Genomic DNA, 9,053 nt, shown 5'->3' with positions numbered 1-9,053 from the left:
CAAAAATATGCATACCAAGAGGAGGGATGGAGAGTGGCTAAAGGTGTACTTTCATTTCATGTAGGATCATGCTCAGATCTCTTCTTTGCTACAGCCCATGACCTTGAGCAAGGGACTTGTTGGAAGTTGAGTCATCCCTTTTGAATCAGTAGACCTGTACTGATGGATATAATTTGAAGTCTTGGTTCAGTCTCTGCTTTAGGGAACACAGACTAGGCAGGACTTTATTTCCCATTTCTCTGCCTTTAAACCTGTAATGTATGAGCTCTGCTGGCTGCTTCCAAGATGCTTTATAGAGAGATTCTTGCTCTGCTAAACTGTGTGGGAAAGTGTTAGCATGGACTCTGCACTGCTGCTGACCAGCAGGAGCCTGTGGGCTGTCATCCCCAAGGGGCCTGATGGGGGCATCTCTAGTGATTCTGATGTTTTACATTGCACAAACCAAACTTCAGTGAATCCATCAGTGCAATGAATCCCAGAGGTGTGACTTGGATGGAAATAGTCTAAACCTACTTTTATGCATCACTGCACCTGTGAGAACTTTCATTGCAAGAAAGAATTGGTGATGATCTAATAATTTCTATGCTCACCTGTGATTTGCAATAAAATAAACCCAAAAGCCACCACCAAATATATTTTTTAAAGGAAGAAAGTATTTCAGGAATGAAGAACAAGCTTAATGGGGTTTTTGCACAATTTTGGCCTGTGTAATAATTTAGATGTGTCTGGATATGCTTAATTCTGCCAGTAAAGGTGGTTTTGTGATGTGCTGACCCAAAATAATTGTATATTGATTGGATGAGAAGATAAAACAGGTATGGGAGAGGAGGAGGATAGCAAGTCCTTATTTCAATTGCTGGGTTAGGGATTTGAATCCAGTTAGTTCTCTGTGTTGGGACAGGACACCACAGGTTTATCTGCCTGGCAAGCTTGGATGTGTCCCAAGACATTTCTGGGAACACATCAGGTATGTCCCTAGGGAGCAAAGTCATTCCAGGTGATGCAGAGATGTGTCCCTGTGCCATGCAGCTGTGTCAGGACAGGATTAGGTTGGGTGTTAGGAAAAGGATTTTCATTCAGGGAGTGATCAAGCACTGGAACAGGCTCCCCAGGGTAGGGGTCACAGCACTAAGCCTGACAGAGCTCAAGAGATATTTGGTCAATGCTCTTGGGCAAAGAGTGTGATTCTGTGCAGGGCCAGGAGTTGGACTCAGTGATCTTTGTGGGTCCCTTCCAGCTCAGGATATTCCATGATTCTGTGATCTGGCATGGGAGCTGAGGTTTGCAGTTCTCTGGCAGTGCTGTTCCATCTCACCCCAGGCTGTGGGTTCCAGGGGCTGCAGCAGGAAAGCTCCTTTTTCACTTTTAGCATGCACCTTTGCAAGCAGGATTGCCAGAGCAAAATCCAGGGTCTCCCTTGTGCTTGCTGGGACTTGCCAAGATCCATGTCCCAGGGAAAGCAGCTGGGAATGAGAATTCATGGGCATCTGCCTTCTTGGGTGCACAGCTCCTGGGCAGTGCAGGGATGCTGCTCTCCCACAGAGGAGCTCATGTTGAGGGGAAGGAGCAGTGATGAAGCTTCAGCTTTTCCAAAATTCAGCAGTGAGAAAGGTGTTGGTTGGAAGCCATGGCCTGTTAGCCCTGCCACTCACTGACACAGGGAGCTTGCTTGGGGCTTGCCTGGTCTTTATTGGTTTAATTGATAAGAATATAGTTCTGGCCAATGCAAAACTTCTATGCATTTGGGCTGCATTTAGTTGAACTAACATAAGGGAAGTGTGTTTTACATCCAGGTCATTGAAGTGATTCATTCTGACACTTCTCAAGTGGAATGTGTTCCTTTTGTCAGGCTAAAGTCACAGAGAGGTGGTATCAATTGCAACACCAAAATGGAAATGGAAATACCTGGGATGCACTCCCTGTGTGTTTGTTCTGAGATCTCTGTCTTTTAAAACCAGTTTTAAAAGGAGAGCTCTGTTTTGGGCTTCCTGTAGCCCAGGGAGTCAGGCCCCTCTTCAGGAGGAGGGAGCTGATGGTTTAAATGGATACTGTGAAGTAGAAGACAAGATGTTCTTTATTTCAGGGGATTATGCAAGCCTGGAGCTGTTGGAAGAAAAGGTGAGCGCTGTTGCTTCTGCTCTGTTTCATAATGAACTCCCTTTGAGATTTTTGCCTTTTGCTGCCTAAAATACCTGAAAATGCAATTGACTTCTATTTGTTTAGTGAGTTCATGGCAGTATACCAGATCAAGCACCAGAGGAAGTGTTGGTTGCTCTGATGGGGGTTTGCTTTCAGCAAGATGTGAGAATACAGAATATTTACAAACACCTAAGTGCAGTCAGCATATTGCACTCTTTTCCTGGAGACTTTCTCGTGTCCCATGCACACTTACTTGCTATAATTTCAGCTAATGTGTTTTCTCTTTCCTGTGATCAGCTCCTATCTGACACCTGTTGCTGTTAAATATTTGCTGTGTTCTTCTTCTGAAGGCTGGGTGCCTGCAATGTCAGCAGGAAAAATTACAAGTGTACATGAACCATTTGGCAGGCAGCAATCTCAGAAAGATTGCAGTGGTCTGGAGCTGTCCCATGGCACAAACACATATTTTATTCAGCCCTTAAGTGAGAAGTGGTCCCATTTTTCCATGTAAATACAAAGATATTCATGGAGGAGCCTACTGAGCACAAACAAGGAGGGAGGTTCAGTGAAATTTAACATTAATACATGCAAATGATATTTTTTTTTCTGACACCAATTTAATTGTACACCTTGGAAGATTGTTTGAAACCAAGAACCTGATAAGATCCGGGAAAGAACTGGGTATTTAGGCAGTTATCAGGAATATATGACTTTATTTAGGCACTTATCAGGAATATATGACTTACCATAATTCACAACAGATTTGGAAAGAATATATAATCCATTTTACTGTTCATGAGCAGTTCTTGACCTGATAGAGGCTGGTTGCATTTTTCCACACCAAGATGCTGCAGAGTTCCTTGTGCTCTCTTCAACGTGTGATTTGTGCCATGAGAGAGAGGGACTGCTTGTCTGTTTTGATTCCTGCATGTTTCATCACTGGCTTTAAGTATTAAGCCAGGCATCCACTTCCAGCAAACTTTAAGGTCTCAGCTTTAGCTGTAATGTTGGCTGTGTGCCTAATTAATCTGCTAATGATTTGGCTTTCCAGTGCTCACAGCATGGAAGCCACTTTCATCAAAATAACAAAGCCTTTTGCTATCCAGGATGGTCAGAGCTGCAGAACATCCTGCTAAGCTGTAGAAACTTGTGTAGAAGAGAGTGAAGCCTGGAAAATTGCCTGGCCAGCATGTTTTAGAGGTCCTGGTCACAGGAGTCTGTCAGAAAGGTGGTCTGGGAGCAGAATGCAGCACGGGAGATCTCGAGCTGACTGCAGGGGTGTCACCAGCAGACAGCCAGGAGCACCCCATGGGATTTGCAGGTGGTGGGAAGGGCAGTGATGGGTAAACTGCACACAGCTTTATATAATGGCACAAAGATGGGATTGCATGGACAAGTGAAGGGCTCTGGTGGCTCCAGGGAAGGTTTGTCTCTTGGCCCCTTTGGGTGCTACGTAAGGTGTTGCTAGCCTGAATGCAGCCAGGGGCACGTAGCAGTCACAGGGCAGTGCAGGCTGAAGTCAAACCTTGCTGAAGGAGCAGGCAAAGGAATGAGCACCTAAAGAAGGGGAAAGAAGGCACCAACTGGTGTGCCACATATAGCACATGGCTGACTTAGCACTTGTGTCCTTCTGCTCAAGGTTTTCTAATTCTGTCCCAGACGATGTCAGCGTCCCCCAGCAACTGGCAGCAGCACATACAAGGCGTTCCCTGGAGAGCTGGGAGTGTCTGTCACCCCCACCCTGCCCCGGGAGGGTGCCTGCAGGGGGAGGGAGCAGCTTCCTTAAGGTGTGGCTGCTTCTCACCCTTGCCCAGGTGATTTGGGGGCTGTCTTCAGCCTCACCTTTGGGCAGCTCACCTTCCTAATGCCATCTTTCCCTGTGGAAGAAAGTGCCACCCAAGTGCTCTTTGCTTTCCACTGTCCTGTAAAGCTTCCAGTCATTTTTTGGCACCTCGGGTTCCTCGGCATGAGCACCAGCTTATAGATCACTGAGCAACCAGGCTCTGAAATGCCAGTGCCTGGCTAAATGTAACAACAGCGTGCATGGAGGCAGAATGTGAGCATCCAGTCCCACCAGGCAGGACTCTCCACCAAGGAGAGCACTAGCTAGCAGGCCTGGAGGGGTGCTGTGTGGTTTATAAGATGTTAAATTCTGCATGCTGTCTCACACTGCACAGGATAAAATTCCCTTGGTGCTGCTTTGGGCAACTGGGATTCCTGTGTCTTCAGAGCTCCACATGTGAGCTGCAGAGATTCCCTTGCCTTTTCCTTCCACTCTTTTCCCTGGAGCACACAGCAGAGGATTTAAATTACTGCCATTTAGAATGATCTGTCTTTCCTGCATCCCATGCTACTCTACTAAGAGATGGAGTGACTTTAGGCTTGGAAAGGGCACAGAAAGATAGCTCAGTGTCCACATACCTGCACTGCCTGGAAGGTTTCATTGTGACTTATGGGGCACCAGCCTCTTTTTCCACTTTTTTATTTCTCCCTCTATCTTTTGACATGAAGTGCTCCAGGTCTTGAGTCAGACCAGGAACTAAAGGACTGACTGGCTTAATGTGATGTGGTTTAAATTTTGCTGATTTCTGTTAGGGACCAACTGGGCTTGAAATCTAACAAAACTCAAAGATTATATCTGTTTTTAGGAAATCTGGTGCTTTCACAATCTAGACCTCATTTTTGCTTCAGTTATTAGTAAGACTTCTCAATGAGGTATGGATAGGTTTCAAAACAAGGAGCTTGGAGACATGAGCATAATTCTCTGAGATCATGTGTTCTCTGTCCTTCTCACTGGAATCCTGTCTTTGCCAAGCACACAGTCTGCATTTGCTTAACACTAAAAGCTCAGACACTCCAAAATGTGTTTAATACTCTGGAACACCCTGTTTTTTAATTACGTGCATGATTCTTGCTGTTGTGTTAGAATTTAAGGCGTATATAGCTCAGTCTTATACAAATCTTGAGATGGCCCAGTGAGAACAAAGCTGTAGGAACCAAAATTTTTCAACTATTTCCATGTTTAGCAGTAAGTACTTTGGATTTATGAAACCTGTGTAGATTTCAGATAATATTTGTGCATTTTGAATTATACCCATGAAGATGCTTATTTTTGGGGAAAGATGGCCATAACTACATTATCATATAATCATTCACATTATACATATCTACATTATCATATAACTACATCATCATATAATCATTCACATTATACATATCTCAAAAAGCTGTTTTAAGAATGGAAGTAGCATTGTCAAGACTTATGAAGTCCTGATAGAGGTCCCCACCAATATCTAGAATGTATCTGTATCACTGTTGTCTGAGAGGACACAAATGAACATAAAGCATTTGATGAGCTCCCCTTTTCTCATGAATCACTATGATAATGTTTCTAAGCATCCTGTGTAAAAAGTGTCTGTATTTAGAGAATTGACATGGAAAGATGGAGCTGACAGTTTGGGCTGGTGGTTTGGGAGTTTGAGGTTGTTGTGTCTGGTGACAGTGTTCCCTGTGGCACTCCCAGCTGTGGCATCCCTCTATAGTTAATGCTGTTCCTTTGGTCTAGCCTCCCAGCCATCCCAACTCAATGCTCTCTCTGAACTGACATTGTTCTGTACCATTAGCAGGTGGTTTTTGGTGGCACTGTACCCTCTTGTCCCAGCAGGATGATCATTCCCAGTGCTAAGCCCATGGCTGGAGAGGTGCCTTCCACCCAGAAGGCAAAGGAGGCTGCAGGCAGGGCCAGCCAGGCTTTTCTTACACTTCCCCAACCAGTCAGGGGCAAAGAGCCTCCTCCCAAAAATGTGACAAGATGACAATGTGGGCCCCTTAATGCTTTTAGTGGGAGAGGGGAGACTCAGAAGCCAGTCATGCTGCAGTCCAAGCTGAGAGCGCACAGGAAGGTCTCACTGCTGCCAGCCATACAATGGATGAACCTGGCCAAGCTGTTTAAAACCAGCTGTGATGGAGCTAGGCCACTTGTGCTGTGCTCTTAATGTTTGTGTGTTCACTCTGTGTGTGAAAACAGCCTTGGTGAAGCACTGCAAAACCTTCCCAATGAAGCTGCTCCTCAGTGCAAGCCTGTTTTTTGGGGAGCAGTGATGTAGAAGCAAGAAATGTCTCTCCTTCAGGGTCTGTCAGAAGCTGTGCTGGCTCTAAATAGACTGCTGCCACTGCTCTCCTAATTTAGCTGGAGGCAGGCAAGTGACATGCTAAAGCTCAAGAATGTCACTTTGCTTCTTGTGTGACCTATGAGATCAGAGGTTTTTAGGAGATACACAGTGACTGTTGCAGAAAGTGCTGCAGGATACAGGAGGTGGAAATCCTGTGGGACTGGGCAAGATGTTAGAATATAAGGGATAAAGGATCTCCTGAGAGGGTTTCTGGCTGTAGGGAGTGACAGCACCTTGAAAACCCTACAAAAGTTTGTTTGTGCTGCCTGGAGTTTGGCAGCCAGTGCAGGTTGCCTATGTCTCTGCCTGCAGCCCTTGCAGTTATTATCTCTAAAGTTGCAGTTTCATATAAGCCACATGTGATCAGGTGTTTGGTGGTCTCCTAGAGTGCAATATAAATCAGGCTTATATATCAGCCACTTCTGTTTGAATTGCTAGCCCCGAGAGCTTTTCTCCTGCTCGTTAAACTTCTGTCAGAGTCAGATATTTGCAATATGAGACGCTTCAGAGCTGCCACCACGAGGCTGATGACATATTTTAGAGGACTGTTACTCCCAAAACTAATTCAAAAATGCCTGGTATTGTTATTGAATACTTTTCCCCAAACTCATCATCCCAAGCAACTCCATCAGGCTGATAGAACTGCAGCAGTTGGCTGTGGGCTGCTCTGTGTGCATGTGCAGGTTTTCAACACTTTGTTTAGGAGGTTACTTCTATTTTTCTGTTTGAGAAATATAAATCCTAAAGTGGGAAGAGTAAGTGCAGCTGAACCCTAAGTGCCAAAGCTGATTTGGGTGATTTTTTATAGCAAAGACAATTTTAGTCACAGTGGTAAGTACAGTGGAAGGCAGCTTCACTTCTGTAGTTTTGGAGGCTGTAGAATAGGTGGGAGATTGGGTCCTGAAAGGTTATGCTGCCATGCAAGAGTTGTCTAGCACAAAACACAATGTCATGGCTTCCTTAAATTAGTTGTGCTGCAGTGAATGCAAGCCAGTGCACCTCCTTCAGAATAATCTGTGAAATTGTTTCATGTGTGTTCATTTTTGATTTGTCCTTCTGAATGTTACATACAGCTAATGACTGATTAAATTCTTCTATTAATTCTATAAGTGAGTTGGCAGGAACAAAGATGATTGGTCAGATTTAAATTGCAAGATTTTAGGGACTTAGTATTTGTACAGCAGTTTTCAAAATATACCATCTTCTAGTTTCAATGCTGTTCTCTGCAATGAGTGTGCAGGTTTCTTATTACAGTAAAATCATATTGAGATAATTGGGGGATGTGAGAATCAATCTGGAATGTGGCTGTGGATATCCAACCTTTCCCTTGTTGGATGTGTCTTCCAAGTGATGGGAAGTATTGTAATGTTAGCAGCCTCCTGCCAGTGCCTCTCTTCTTCCTCTTCCTGGGCTGAGTGTCAGTTTAGCTCAGCCTTTATAGGGTGCCTTGAAGTGGGGGGCTGTTCTACATTTAATAATGGCATAATAACCAGCCTGAGAGGTGTGAGGCTGGGATATCACATTTGTGCCTGCTGTTGTTGGGGGTATCTGTCTTCCAGTTGTGGTTTTTATGATCTGAAAGGAATTGAGACCCTCAGTCTCTTGTAAAATTAGATGGACCTTATGTTTCTTCAGAGCATCACTGTAGTCTCTTCCATTTTCTCTTTGCATCACCTTTTCCTTTTCTGTTTTTTAACCTTCTTGCAGTTGCAGTTCCTTTTGTTGCCATTGTAGAGGCAGAATTTTTATCTATCACTTAGAAAGGATATTTGCAATTTTACAAAGATTTTTTTTCTAGTGTTTTGATAATTTTAGCAGTAATTAAAGAACCATAATCAACTCTGTCTGCTGCGGGTTTTAGCGCTTAATTCAAGTATGCTGGTAATCCTGGCTAGCATGTTTGCTTCTCTGTCTGAGGGTGGTGAATGCTGAAAAGCACTTTGTCCCCACTCCCAGTGCACGAAGTTTAGCAGACCTGCTTGCTTCACAGCAGAGTTCAAAACTAACATTGCTCAGTCCCTAATTAACTTGACAAGTCTTTCTCACCCCACCCTGTCCTTTCAAGAGGAAGGAGAAAGCTGAAGACACATCACAGTTGTGAAGCCTTGTGCTCTGTCTGCTGCTGGGAGGGGAGGAGCAATGTCTTTGCTGCAGAGGGATTGAACAGCTGAAGAAAACAGCCCAGCAGAAAGTGGCAGGGGCAGCTCCTGGGAGAAGATATCTGCCAGGAGGAATGTGTTTTTGGCAGCTTCAGCCACTGAAGGTTTGTTTTCCCTCTGATGCAGACCTGCTTTCCCCATCAGCCTTTGCTCAGTAATGAGGATGGGAATTGTTATTTATTGGACAAGGATTTCAGCAGTCACAAGTGACTTTGAGAGACTTTGTCTTGGGTTTTCAAAAAGTGATGCACACTCTCCTCTTAAAACCAAACCAAACCACCCTGTGGCCTCCTTTCATGGATTTTTAAGGAGAACATCCTCCAAATCAAAGTGTCTCAACTCATGTCATTTTGAAAATCAGTTACTATAAGATGGAGTTCTAAGGAGCAAGTGATGACTAAGTCTGTTTCTAATAATGTGTCTGGAGCCAAGAACATGAATTACACTGTACTTTGTGTGTTGCATGATTATGATTTAAACTAAGGAGGAAAGGATCCTAATGGGAAACAGTGGTGTCTTGGTTTAGGGCAGGTTACAAGCAGACACAAATATAGGCAGGCAGTCTGGTAAGTGGGTTCAAGGT

The sequence above is a fragment of the Ammospiza caudacuta genome, chromosome 8 (genome assembly GCF_027887145.1).
Source record: "Ammospiza caudacuta isolate bAmmCau1 chromosome 8, bAmmCau1.pri, whole genome shotgun sequence".
Lineage (NCBI taxonomy): Eukaryota > Metazoa > Chordata > Aves > Passeriformes > Passerellidae > Ammospiza > Ammospiza caudacuta.
This window is presented reverse-complemented; position numbering follows the sequence as displayed.